The sequence below is a fragment of the Equus caballus genome, chromosome 10 (assembly GCF_041296265.1).
Source record: "Equus caballus isolate H_3958 breed thoroughbred chromosome 10, TB-T2T, whole genome shotgun sequence".
Classification (NCBI taxonomy): domain Eukaryota; kingdom Metazoa; phylum Chordata; class Mammalia; order Perissodactyla; family Equidae; genus Equus; species Equus caballus.
In genome coordinates this window covers 74,263,519-74,278,361 of record NC_091693.1, presented here as the reverse complement: position 1 = coordinate 74,278,361, position 14,843 = coordinate 74,263,519, and the positions used below count along the sequence as shown (strand labels likewise).

The 14,843-nt window shown below is 40.8% G+C and overlaps 1 protein-coding gene across 1 annotated transcript in view; it reads left to right on the top strand.

The window, feature by feature from the left end:
- Nucleotides 1-336: 336 nt before the first annotated feature.
- CEP85L (centrosomal protein 85 like) overlaps nucleotides 337-14,843 on the top strand; it is a 201,164-nt gene continuing 186,657 nt past the window's right edge. The window contains exon 1 of the mRNA XM_001502878.7: nucleotides 337-495. The gene's annotated coding sequence lies outside the window, so the exon portion shown is untranslated. The remainder of the gene's footprint in view (nucleotides 496-14,843) is intronic.

The following is a 14,843-nucleotide window of genomic DNA, read 5'->3' as shown; positions in this document are numbered from 1 at the left end:
TGTAGGCTATACTGACCTCTTTCTCCACCAGAGTATTAATAATAAATGCCCAAGGCTCTATTGAAAATAAATGACCATATTCCTTTTTGCTTCTTATTAGCCAAAGCCTTCAAATTCACACTTGCACAATGATGGCTGTAAAATGCATCCTGACAGATGGATGCTTCTTGAGCTGTCATAAGGCCCATGGAGAAAATCCAGTCAGCGTGTGGGTTAAGTCAGCAGTGAAGGACGATCATTCTTCGGAACCAAGCTAGAAGGCAAGGCCTCAGCGTTTTCAGGGTTACAGCATTTCCTGGCGGCGTGGGATGCGAAGCGTGTGCAGGAAACACGGTCACACTGTGGTTTTACAGGGAAGCTCAGGTTGCCTCTTATGAATATGCATGACGAGGCTGGATGTGCTCTTGCCACTTGAGTTTTCTTGAGCTCAATTTAACCCCCACAAACCCGCTTCCTGCCTATCATTGAAGACGTTCCTTGAGGAGGTTTGAAAAAGTGAGTTGCTTCTCCAAACTGTGGAGCATTTTCCTTTTTTTCTCTTAAAGATGACAAACGGCACCCTGGATTTATTTTTATTCACCATGAGTCATTTGCTAGTCTTATTTTATAAATAATATTTTCTACGTCTTACTCAGAGGCAGATGGGAAAGTTCAAGGAAACACCCTCTGGAAAGAGGAAAAGTACTCCAGTCTGGGTTTGTACGTTGGTGCCATTGCTGGAGTCCCTGATAAGCAGCGCTGCCATGAGGAAATAAACAGATGGCAAATGGTCCTTGCAAAGCAGCAGTTAGAGTTGGTTTTCTTTGTTTTAGAAGTGACTGTTATTCTGCTGTTACTGTGAACTCTATGTACTATACTCCTGAGAATGCAGAAAACAAGCTGGAAACTGTTTCCTAATATTCATAAAACAGGTCACTGGATCTACAGGGTACCGGGCCAGTTGGGAGCTCACACACACGTGGTCGCTCTGCTTATTGCGTGTTGTCTTTGTGAGAGGAAATGGGGGAGGGGAAGGGAGCTGGAGCTCCTCTGAAGCCAAGAGGCAGCACTCCAGGAACCCACGTGGTGAACAGCGTGTGTTGGGAAATGCTAGCATGTGTCGCTTCTCAACTTGGCATATAGACTCAACTCCTGTGTGACATACTTCACGAAGCAGACAGGGACTGTGGGGGTGTTCTCTCTGGACAAACTGTAATGGGTGAGGAAATGGACAAACGGAGGTTGCTATGCAGTTGTTTTGCTGTTGATATGGGAGCAATGCCAGGCAGCTCTTAGACTCTGGGAACATTTTCATTATTCCAGGGAGGTCCCAGCCTTTCCATACGGGAACCCAGGCTAATGTCTTTTCCTTTAATGACAACAAGTTAGGGAGAAAACATACCTTGGTTCTAGATGTGCTGCTCGTTTCTCCACAGTCTGGCGATCCCTTCCTGAGATCTGTTACTTACATAATCTCGGTTGTCATAGATGACCAGTTTCTGATGAACTATGTGTTTTCTTTGTTTGTTTTCAATGGTAGACATTCTTTTCCTATGTAATATTCATACTTTTAAAATTGCTAAGCACTATTTTGGCATTTAAAATTATGATTGAAGAGCTGATGATTTTGTCTCATCGTTAAATGGTGAAATAATAGGGTCAAAGTGAGGTTAACAGTATTCAGAGTCCCAATTTGACTGGAGTCCTTTCTTCTCCTGAAAAATGGTGGGAGAAAAAGATGGAAGGAAGGAAGGAAGGAATATAGGAGAAAAGAAGAAAGGAAGGAGGGTAAGAGGAAATGTCTATTCAAAGAAAAGTCTTGAATAGGTGAGATTATTGACTAAATCTAGGTTTATATGAGCTAAACCTTTTAATATGCTCTTCCCATGTCTTAGTTTATTGATTCAACAAACACCTTTCAAAAGTGTAGTCTCTAAAAGGCATAGGAACAAAGCAGCATTTTTGGCTACCATTTAATAATAGATTCTTGATTCTATTCCCCAAAAGTAACTCTCTTTTTCACTGTGCACCTCATATTCTGTCCGCACAGCCATTAGAAAAGTTAGAATAGGGGCCGGCCCGGTGGCACAGTGGTTAAGTGTGCACGTTCTGCTTCTCAGTGGCGCAGGGTTCGCCGGTTCGGATCCCAGGTGCAGACATGGCACCACTTGGCAAAAGCCATGCTGTGGTAGGTGTCCCACGTATAAAGTAGAGGAAGATGGGCACAGATGTTAGCTCAGGGACAGTCTTCCTCAGCAAAAAAGACGATTGGCAGCAGATGTTAGCTCAGGGCTAATCTTCCTCAAAAAAAAAAAGTTAAAAAAAAAAAAAAAAGAAAAGTTAGAGTACCTGTGACTTTCATTAACAGAGTTTTGTTTCATGACAAGTTTATGGGTTCTGCTTTCCCCATGTCCAGGTATCTTTACCTTGTTCAGCTGTCCTGGACCACGCAACTTAATCCAAGGCCTTAGACACATCCCGTATTTACAAAGTCATGCATCTTTGCTTTTCAGTGAAGTCTTTGCAACCGTCCATCCCAGGTCAGGGTTGCTTCGTAGCACCTCCCACATGAACTCCAACTGCTTGTGCACTTACATGTCTCCCCCAAAGGCTGTGAGGAACTTGAGGGCTGGTTCTGAGTCTTATTCATTTTTGAAGTGATGGAACGTAGCACTTATCAAATATTTGTAGAAAGAAATGAAGGCTGTCCAAAACATCTTTGTCTGTGTATTCTGACATTTTGGCCTTTTATTTTTATGGGATTGGATTCTAAGAGTGAGTTTGTTGGTCAAAGTCTCTATATATTTTTAATTTTAATAGATGCTACTAGATTGCTTTCCAAAAAAAGCTAAAGCAACTCTTTCTCCCGTATTTCCACCAGTAACAGGTTTTATTGGTCTTTTAAATTTTTGCTGGTTTAATAGCTGCAAAGTGATACCCCATTATTTAATTTTTATTTTCATAGTTATTAATCAATTTGAGTATCTTTATATGTGATTGTTGGTTATTTAGATTTGCTGTACTGTGAATTAACTTTTTATATACTTTGTCCGTTTTGACACATAAAAACTTGCAATTATTTCAATATATATAAAACAAAAAGTATAAAGTCCTTTTTACCTAAAAATTCCAATCCTAGGGATGCATTCTACAAAAACACTTAGATATGTAAATGAAACAATATGTATAAGCATCCCATTAGAGCATTATTTGTAACAACAAAAAAGGAAGTTTAATGAAAAGAAAGTAGTTTAATAAATTATGGTGTTTTCTTATTATGGAACAGAACGAAGAGTTTAAAAGAATGAGGAAAATCTGCATGTACTGTGTAAAAGGATTTCAGCATATTGTTCAACGAAAGAAGCAAGCTGTAGACTATGTATTGCACAGTTCTATCCAAAATTACACATGTATATACGTATATTGTGACTTTCCGTTTCTCATTAACCTTAGGAACTGTCAAAAACTGTTTTTTGACTCATGCTCATCAAGCAGACAGCAATTGTAAAATCTAGGTCAAATTCCAAAAGACGCACTGAGTTTTTGTTTTGTTTTATGGAGGTAACATTGGTTTGTAACATATAAATTTCAGGCGTACATCACTATATTTTGCCTTCTGTATAGACTACATCACGTTCATCACCAAAAGTCTTGTTGCCATTGCACTGAGTTTTTATAATGTGGGAAATATATGACTAGTTCAAGGTGGGAAAGAAAGAAAAAATTCAGTGAGTCAGTTCTTAGGGGTTCAATTAGCTCTGAGGAGACTAACAAGAGGCCCCATTTATTATCTATCAATCCTATATTAGCCATATGTTATGACTTTCTGTATTATTTCAAAAATGTTTCATGACCCCTGATACGGATAGCTAAGGAGAGTTCACACTTCAGGGGGTAAGTGTTGTGATTATAGTGAAAATATTTAGTAGAGTCTTTATCTATCTTTACAGATCCTCTCTGTTGTGTTTTCTAACTTACGATGTAATCTGTGACAAAAGCATGTAACAAAATTTAGTTTTACTTGAGATCATCATCTCAACCTGATGAGTCAGCTACTAAGTTCTTCATTTTGTTCCCTAGATCATTAATATTCTTTATCATTTAGCTTTCTCATCAGCTTGTAGAAAGTAGCTTAAGTTTAGGTCCAAGTGATTATTCATAGGGAATAAAGTTTATTCCTATTTAAAGCAAGGTATGCCTAACTGTTTACATTTTCTTCTCCAAATCACAATTTAACTATGCAGTTTTCACAACTTAGGTGTGTATGAAAATGACCACAAACATCTTTCTGTATGTAAAGCCCTAGAAAGGAGAACTGTATGGACACACATCAAGCTCTTAACAAGACTTATGTGCAGGGACGGAGAATGGGAAAGGGGAAAGGATGCTGGGAGAGTTCGCTTTTATTCTGAGTACTTCTATAATGTTTGAATTTTTTAAAAATCAGACTATTTTCATTTTTTGTACTTTTGCAAGGCTAAAAAAACAAAGAGAAAATAACTAGTAATTAGCAAAAGATAATATTTCATGCATCTCTTAGAATAATATGCAAAGAAATTACAACTTTTTGGAGTATGAGGATGCCCTTTAATTGTAGAATAATTTTCTGGACAGTTGTATGATAGTAGTTGCACTTTTAGTATCTGTTTAGAAAAGCAATAGTTATCAAAAGGCATTACAAATCCATTAACACTTTTATATCTGAAATATTATCTTGTCCATAGAGTTTCTCTCTCGTATCTCAACTCTCTTGCCCTCATCAGCATGGTAAAACCCCAACTTTGCATGAGTTCATCCTTGTATTTTCCCTGTCTGCACCCAGGCTATTGAGGCCTCTTGGAGAAATTACAGAATTCTGTTATGGGTGCTAGTCCAACTCTGTGTCATCAAGCACTGGTTCTTCAAGGCTGCACTGCAACCCTCCTGTGTTTCCCAGGAAACTTTTCTCTCACTCACCATGGTAAATATTTCATCCATTCACCATTCTTCTCAAAGACTAGCCTCCAAATAATTCACTTCTCTGGAATTGTTTTGGTTTCAGTTTTCCAGGTTAGACTTTCAGCTTTCGGATGACCAAGAATTTGTCTGTCTTGGTCACATCTATCTCTCAGGACCCAGTATGCTGATAGAGGGAACACTCAACAAATATTCAGGAAATGAGTGAATGCGTGTATGAATGAATGAATGATGTTTTATAACAAGTAGATGCGGAGGGATACGACAAGGGTTGCTGTGCAGCCTTGAGGGACCAGTGCTTGATGACATGGAGTTGGAATGGCACCCAACAGAGTTGGCAGAGTCGTGTTATTTCTCCAGGAGACCTCAATAGTGTGAGTGCAGACAGGAAAAACATGAAGATGAACTCATGCAAGGTTGGGGATTTTCCAGACTAATAAGAGGCAAGGGTATTGAGACACTAGAGAGAGTGGTTAAAGGATGGATCATGGGATCTCTGCTGGGTGGGGAAGGAGTGGAGAAACGAGGAGACTAATAGGGAAAGAATAGGATTGGGGCTGTGAAGTGAAAGTCCTGATGGGGTGTGTGAAGAGTAGCTAACTGAGAGCTGGAAGAGGAGGAGATTACGGTTGGAAAGAAAAATTCTTACCTAAAGGTCTCAGAGGTAAAGCAGTCCCAGGTCATGTGGTGGAGGGTGTGGCCGAGGTTGTAGGTGGCTGAATAAACAGAGGGGTCATTAGCTTTGAGAGGTCAAGAAAAGTGACAGGCCTCTAGGGCACTGGATATGTCACCATGTAGATATTCCGGGTGGACAGTAAGTCTGTTCTAGGAAGTGTGCCACACTTCTCAGTGACAGAGTGTGAGACTGTAGACCACACTGATGAAGGGGGATGGAAAGGGATAAAGGAATTAAATGTACGGATTTGTGAAGAAAAGAAGCTAACATGGCATGGTGGTGTTGACTGATGCCTCAAGTTGGGGATAAGAGAATAAAAGAGAAGTGAATCCTGAAGGGTAATGAAAAATTTGTATAATTCTCAGTTGTTTAAAGCAAGAAGTACATAAAACAAAACTTTCAGAAAGTTCAAAGACATGTTTCATTAGTTGAGATAACTGTAAGTTAAAAACTGAAATCATATTAAAATTTTCTGAACCTCTCAGAAAACCTAACGTCTCAAAGGAGTTGATTCTAGAAGGAAAATGGTAGAAGCCTGCCAATTCCAGTTCTGGTCAGGCATTCTTAGAATACCTTGGAGTGGGTTTCAGTCTCATAGGGACTCCACTTTCAGAATATCAACAGATCCTGACGAATAAGGCTCTTGAAATATTTCTCTACTGAAATGTGCAGTCTACAGATCAAGATAGTGCTGGAAATACATAAGCTTCACTTCTGGTACTTTGATACCTGGTGAACTCGGACTTTAATACAAAGAAAACTACTATTCCTTCTCCTCTCTAGAAAGTGAAACTAAAAACAACTCCCTTGTCAGAGCATCTGTGTCCTCTGATTAAATTTAAGGCGATGCATGAAGTACGCATTACAGGCAGGACCTGAGTCCTTCCCTTGCAGAGAACAGTTACCTGCAGAGCAGGGACACACACCTAAAGGCTGTGATTCTAGAAACAAGGCACCTCCCGTCGCCCCCAATTAGCTCCGTGCTGACTGTGGGCAAAGAGCTGAGAGCAGCAGTGTGGGGCAGGCTCCTCAGGGAAGGCCTCCCAGGCATTGCATAAATGCACAAGGGGAGAGAAGGAATTCACACAGGGAGGGCAATTATTTATGGCATCGCAAGGGTGAAAGGAGATTTCTCTAAGGTCCAAGTATCTCTGTTACCCTGTGCTGGTATTTGGAGATGTGGAGTCACCATTGCCATTAAACTATTAAAATGCACCAGGGAACTTGGAATCCCTAAGAGCCTGTTGCGAGAAGGGCTGACACAACTCCAGTTATGCCTTTGGTACAAGTGTCGTGTCTGATTGATGTCTGGACAAGGACTGAGATTTGGAAAGATGCATGATGAGTTCTCGTATTATTTTTGTTCTTTATTTTGTGCAAATCATACTCATCATTCCATTAGTTGCTTTCTCACAACTAAACAAGATGAAGTTCTGTTAGAGGGACTTGCTAGTTGTCTGGATCCCTAATAGAAACCTTGTAAAACCTCAATTTGTTTCAGAGGTCCATGCAAAGGCCCTTGATGGGTCCATGCTGTGCCTTCTAACTAAACTTTAAACATTTTCTCTTTCATTCTTCTTTTAGCAGAAATTATATCCCTTCCTCCCATCTTTAAAGTGCACAAGCACAAAGGGATGTTCTGTGCCTTTTTAGTGTTATCACACAGCCAGGGGCAAATGATCAGATCAACCAAGAAGGCAAAATCGAATCAGAGGAGGTAGGGTGCTAAAGGTGTGCATCCTCTCCGGATGAAGCAAAGACAGGAGCACCCTTCATTTTCTTTCAGAGACAATTTGATCCCATGTGCTTATAAAAGCAGCAGAAAAAATGAGCAAGAGTGGAAAAGGGTGTGTGTGGGTGATGTTGTTACTTAGCAACGGGGAAGCTTCCGGCTGATGTTCTGAATTGAACAAAGGAAAACAGCTAGAACAGCATGGAATAAATGAATGGGAAAAAAATGAAAGGGAGAAGGCAGATGTGATGGTGAGGTGTGATGGCTACAAGGAGAGTGAAAAATCAAACAGTAAAGGAAAAGCATGAAAACGGATGTGGCACCTACTTAAAAATCAGAAGACTGAACAAACATCATTTGGAAGAAAAGCTAACTGAAAGGAAGGTGAAAAGAGCCAGAAGGATGAGAAAACATCTGTAGTGGAAGCTGCCAGGCAAATGGTGGATAAAATGCCTCAGTGTGAGAGTGCTCGGCTTCAAATGAGGCGCTTTCCCGGTGTTTGATGTCATACCCGGGGGGACTTGAGTCAAGGAACCCGGAACAAAGTCCAGACCACCCAAGTCTGATCAGACCACTGAGAAGATGAGCCGGGAGGCGGGTTGCCCAAGGGATGTTTGTAAAACATATTATAACAGGCATGAACCCTTAGAAGGACCCGACTACTACGTCGGGCCTGACCCCAACGGGAAACCCCAGGAGAACTGGATGTACTTTAGATCAGGCAAGAAAACTTCTGATTCCGTCTCTGACTCCTCCAAATAGCTTATTACAGTACATAGCCCAGAGCAGGTCAATAAATGTTTACTATGGATAGATAGGCCTTGACATTTTCCCAGTGCCTTTGTCATGGCAGTTTCATGACATCTTGTAGGTAAGAGTGTGTTTGTTTATATTACACGACAGGTACACTTCTCTTCTTGGTGGTCTAGTGGTTAAGATTTAGCACTCTCAATGCCGTGGTCCAGGTTCATTCTTGGTCAGGGAACCACATCTGTCTGTCCATTGTCATACTGTGGTTGCTGCATGTTGCTGTGATGCTGAAAGCTATGCCACAGCCACGGGTATTTCAAATACCAGTGGGGTCACCCACAGTGGACAGGTTTCATTTAAGCTTCCAGACTAAGATAGACCAGGAAGAAGAATCTAGCCACCCAATTCTGAAAAAATTGGCCATGAAAACTCTATGAATGGCAGCAGAGCATTGTCTGATATAGCCCCCGAAGATGAGAGGATGGTGCAAAAAGATGGGGCAGGATTCTGCTGTGCTGCACAGAGGGTCGCTAGGAGTCGGAATCAACTCCACGGCACTACCAACAAACACTTCTCTTCTATATTTGTCCCTTAAAGGGCAACCATGCTTCCTAGCCCATCTACACTTTTTTATCATTTCCTTGTGTAAGTAAAAAAATTTTGAGCACTTCCTCCCAATATATGTACATTTTCATTCATAAACTATATACGTATATTATCTAATGATATGGGGGTCATTAGAATATGATGTACATATCAAGAAAGATGAGATAAAGACAGAGTTAAGTACATATTTTAAATCTGATTTAATTGTTTAAGAATTTTATTTTGATTATTAATGGAACCATCACCTTCCCATCTTCACCCTTGCCTTCCCCCCAACCCACAGCCTACCTACCCACCACAGGGCATAATAGCATGCGGTAGGAGCTCACTGGGTATTTGCCAGAAACAGAAGTGGAATGGCAGTTTCTGAGTGCCTGCTCAGGGATGTCACATCACATTTACAGGGATGCATGCGATTACTTATATTGTCAACTCCCATACAGGTCTGTATGCTATTTCTGTTTTTCTAATCTAAAATAGGACAGAGTTTTTAAGTTATTACTCTTTAAAAAACACAACTATAACATATAATTTCTTGATTTCTAATTAAGCATGGTTTAGTGACAATAAACTTTTTGGTCCGCTTCTTTCCCAAATCTCACTAAAATGGCAGTAAAAGGATAGAACATGAAGAAACAATGGAAATCATGAAAGGCTTGTATCAGTTATCTATTACTGCATAAAAACTACCTCAAATCTTTGTGGCTTAAAATAACATCATTTATTGGTTCACAATTCTAGGATCAGCAATTTGTGCAGGGCTCAGCTGGGACAACTCATCTCTGCTCCACGTGGTGTCAACTAGGCTTACTCCCAGTTGCAATCAATGGGCAGTCAGCTGGGGTTAATGATCAGGGTGTTTCTGTTCTCTGTATCTCTCCAGCAGGCTAGCTCAGGCTTCTGCACATATTGATTCCAAAGAAGGCAAGAGATGAAGCTGCTAAAGCTTCTTGAGGTCTTGTTAGAAGTCACAGATCATCACTTCTGCAGCATTCTATTGGTCAAAGCAAGGGGCAAGGTGTTCTGGACTGAACTGTGTTCTCCCAAAATTCATACGTTGAAACTCTAATTCCCAATGTGACTGTATTGGAGAGAAAGCCTTTAAGGAAGGAAGTAATTAAGGTTAAATGAGGTCATAAAGGTAGGGCCCTCATCTAATAGGACTAGTGCCTTTATAAGAAGAGGAAGAGACACCAGGGATGCACATGACAGAGAAAGGGCCACCGTGAGAAAGTGGCCGTCTGTAAGCCAAGGAGAGAGGCCTCATCAGAAACCAACTCTGCTAAACCTTGGTCTTGGACTTCCAGCCTCGATGACTGTGAGAAAATCAATTTCTGCCAGTTAAGCCACCCAGTCTATGGTATTTTGTCATGGCAGTCTTAGCAGACTAATATATAAGGCCAGCCCAGATTTAAGGGGTAGAAAATGGACTCCACCTCTTGATGAAAGGAAGTGTAAACAACTTTTGGACCATTTTTAATACACCACACTTGAAAAATGTCAGCTTGTTTTAAAAAGTGAAGGTATATCAAGAGATATACTTGATATCAAAGGCATAGAATTTCCACCAGAAAGTGAAAGCCCTTTTATGTCAAAGCAGAACTATCCATGGAGAGTAAATGTAAAGAAAAATATTAATGCATTTATTTCCAAGATTAAACATCAGACCTAAATATTGTATTATATTTATTCTTCTCTGACTACTGGATGGAGAAAACATTTCTTATTCTCAATAGATGTTGTACCATATCAGTGGATGTTATATCATATGGACCTTTCCCCTTCGTTCTTCCTAATGGAAATTTCCACTTTATTCAGGTATTCAACCTATCTTCATGTATGGGGTAAACTGATTAGGTTAAGCCACTATGTTAATTCCATACCACTTCCTAGCGATTGGTTCAGGAACCCTATCTTGAAAGGTATTCTGAATGTGCCATTTCCATGGTAACTGTTATTGATGCAGAGATAGCTAACCACTCTGAATGGGGGAACTTGTACTCCATGACTATGAAATGGATTATCTCTCTCCTACCAAACATAAACAATGATGTATCGTGGTCTGGTAGCCACCTTAATAACCATGAGGGGTGCCCACCAGAGGACAAAGCTATCACACAGAGGACAGAACAAGAGAACTGGAAGAAGCAGGGCCAGAGCCTGCGTGTACCACTTCTGAAGCTCACCTTTCGTCTAGAAGTCTTATTATGTTATGTGAGAAACATTATGACTCTTCAGGCCAGTTTCTTTCTTTCTTTTTTTTTTCTTTTTCACCTGTAGCAATGAAAGAATCCTTCCTGTCTGACAATGCTGTTCCTGTCTAGCCTGAGGGGTCCTTGATGACCTCACATGAGAGAGTCTAGGGAATGATTTTACAAGGCAAGTCAATTCTCCTTACATTCCACTCCCACCATCCTTCAAGATCACCAGACACATAAGCAGATTCAGATCTCCCTATGCCTCAGGAGATCCATTATAAATCCGAATCCAGGACCAGAAGATGTACTTACCAAAGGAAATGAAATACTGCTAATTTATGTTGGAAAATATGTGTGGAAATGGATTCTGAGGGTACTAGACCAAGGAAGGAAGAACACAATTATAGATCAGATAGAATTTATCAGTAGGGATACAGTTACTGGAGATTCTGGATTCAATGTGCCAGCTCAAACTGTTGGAAGTTGTCTAAATTATCTCTTGACCTACGCTCAACAGTAGCCCATTCCAGATGAACCCGAGGCACTAGAAATTTCTTGTTATATTATCAGGGCAGAAATCCAAAACTTTATAGAGTTATGAATATTGGGGTAGATTACACATGTGAACTGCTCACCTATTCCCTGTCTCCTTCCTCTAGAAGGAGTAAGAAATGTCCAGAAAATATTTCCTATACCAGCAACTTGAAAATTGCATAGATGTGGGCAAGACTCAGCTTCTCAAAAAGCGCTTTGTGGTTCTTCTCCATACGCTGGGACAGAAAGAGAATGATCTGTGGGTGAAAAGGGCTCCTGACTTCAATACGGATACTAAGACGGAAGAGGGCAATTAGTGGCACTTAACTGGCAAAGTCAAGGTGTGCATGCTGACCATAATAATAGCAGTAGAGTTGGCATGGCATTCAAAATGATACAACTCTCAAAAATCTTCAGAAGTCTTTTATATACAATGGAGTTATAGAGATCAAAACAGATGACAGCCTACTAGGGATTTAATTCATTGTATAAGGGAAAATACTACAGATTAGTGATTGTAGCTCTGGTGTTGTGTTCTTGAACTCAGTAGTTCTGGAGGTGACCTTTGACACCTACCCCTCCAGACTTTCCAGTGATTTTGTAAGTGCCTAATTCCCTGTCTTAAAGCTCTTTCTACTTAAAGTATCTAGAGTGGTCCACCACACAGAACACTAACTGATGCATTCCAACAGGACCCTGAATCCTTGCCGGGATTATTTCCCCAGTTTCTGGGTATATTATTGGGATAGATGACCTCAGCAAACGGCAGACTTCCAGCACTGACTCCTGACCTGTTGAGTGGAGGCTAAAAAAGTTACCACGGTAGGAATGGCTTAGTGAAAGCTCAGGAGCTCAACTTCCCAGGCAAAATAGTAAATCAAAAAATATTCTGTTATACTTCAATAAAAAAAAATTACTGTAATTTGTTTTACTGCATCTCTGGGGAAATCACAGAGATGAGGCTACTGTATTTCCTATCACATCCCCACTTAACTATCCAGTGGCCAGTGCAAAAGACGAATGAGTCTTGCGAACAATAGGGGATTACTGTAGGCTAAGTCAAGTGGTAACTCCAAGTACACATGACCTTCCAAGTGTAGTGACCTTATCACAGCAAACCAACATACACTGTGATGGCATATTGGCTGCAGGTTTCATCTGGAAGCTGTTCCAACAAACAGAGGATGCCAGAAGTAGTTTGATTTCACCAAAAAAGGCAGAAGTATATTTTCAATTCAGGGCTATGTTAACTGTCTGTTCTCTGTGTCATAAGTTCGTCTACAATAATTTGATTGTCTCATCATCCTCAGGGCTACACTGGAGATAAGAGGCTCATGAGCTCTGGAGAGTGGAAGTGGCTGGTATTTTAGATTAAGGCTATGCATGCCAGAAGGTGGGAAATACATCCCATGCTAAGACAGTGAATTTTCTTGGGATCTGTGTTGTATAGCATGTGAATGCATCCTCTTCAATATCAAGGACAATTTGTTTCCTACCCCTAGAAAAAGGCACTATGATGGATGGTGCTCTGGATTTTAGAAGCAACCTATACCACATTTTGTGTGCCCTCAGCTCTATCCTGAGTGACCTGAAAGGCTGCTGGCTTTGAGTAGGGCTCAGAGGAAGACTCTTCAGCCTGGTCCAGGCTGCAGCTTTTCCACACGGCCTTTTAGGACCCAGTGAGATCAATGGGGCTCAAAAATCAAATAAAGTCTGTGGTGTGGAAAGACTGAATACAAGATTCACAGCAGAAACATCAAGGTTTTAAAACAAAGCTATGCCTTCTTCAATGAGTAACCATCCTTCTTTGGAGGAGTAGTACTTGGCTTGCTGCTGTGCCCTGATAGAAATATGTCATATTTCTGATATGAAATGTAAGCTACCTATCATGACCTGAATGTTATCTGATCTACTCAGCTATAAGGTCAAACATGTCCAAGTGGAAATGGTATGTAAATGAGTCCATCTGAGCAGGCCCTGAAAGCTCAAATTTCACATGCTGATGTCTTCCTACTATGGCTAGTCACGCTGCACTGCCACCTCTCCACCGACCAACACTGATGGCTTTACGAATAGCTCTCTATTACCAGTTAACTGAAGAAAAAGATAAACAAAGCATAGTTTACAGATGCCTTTGCATAATAAGCTGGCACCAGCCTCATATGGATTCCTGAGTCCCACTCAGTCCCACCGAAGTGAAAGTGGAGAAGGAAAATTCTCCCAGTAGGTAGAACTTTGAGTGGTATATCATCTTTGCTTTTTCCTGGAAAGAGAGATAAGTTTATGGATAGTAACAAATGGTTTGGTCAGATTGTCATGAACATGAAAAGACTAAGACCAGAGGACTGGTGATAGGCAGCTTTGGGAAGAAGTCTGAGGGTGGGTCTCATAAACTGGGACCATAGTGTGAAGAAATTTGGGATCTATGTAAATGTCCACCACATTGGTTGTCAACCCTATGACCATTCTCCTTTCTCGTGAACAAAACTTCAGTTTTGTACAGGTACCCATGCTCCTCCATGTGACTTCATACCCCTACAGATGAATCAATTAACCTAGCCAATCATGGTTATTCTATTCTCATGGGCGTTTGGCTTACAAGGGCCATGTGGGCCCATTTTAGCCAATGAGACATTGAAGGATGTGGGGTTAGTTCTGTGCAAGCTTATCTATTAAAAAGAAAATAAGAGGTAGTCCCTTCTTCTGCCTCACTTTGAACTGGGAGCTAGTATTACAAATGGTGAGAGAGGGTGCAACTTCTGCTTGTGGTGGTTGTAGCAACAACATCTGGTTTCCAAGGACAGCATTGCCAGCCTCATCCATAGTGGGATCCAATGTATGGTGCCAACAGTGTCAACTGTGCAAGCTTTGATATCTGATACTAAGTGGCAGCAGCAGCCGTGTCCTCACAGAATTAGTTTTGTGACATGATTTTTGTTGTATCCCTGGCTGCATGGCTTCTGAGCCTGCTTGATCTCCTGGACAGTCTTAGAGCTAACCAATATCCCCTCAATAAATCCCTTTTCTGCCCAAACCAGGCAGAGTGTATTTCCATTGTTTGCAGTGAGGCTCCCTGGCTGATAGAGATCTTCCAGTTCAAATTATCTTTGAGATATTGGTCCAAAAGAAAAAATATACATTTTTGCAGCACTAACATTGTTTTCAGAATTGAGTATTTCTTTGTAAGTTTTCGTTTTTGATGTTATTCAAAGTTAGGACAGACAAATGTTCATCCACCTACTAGTAGTATTGTCTGGGTCAACCTCCAGCTGGTACGAATAATTAAGGAGGAAAACATCTCTCTTTGAGAGCATGGAAATTTTAAAAAATGTATTAGTAATGGACTCAATGGAAACTAAATATGAGATTCGGAAATGGAAAGGTTGTGGTGCTAGCCCTCACTTGTTACTGC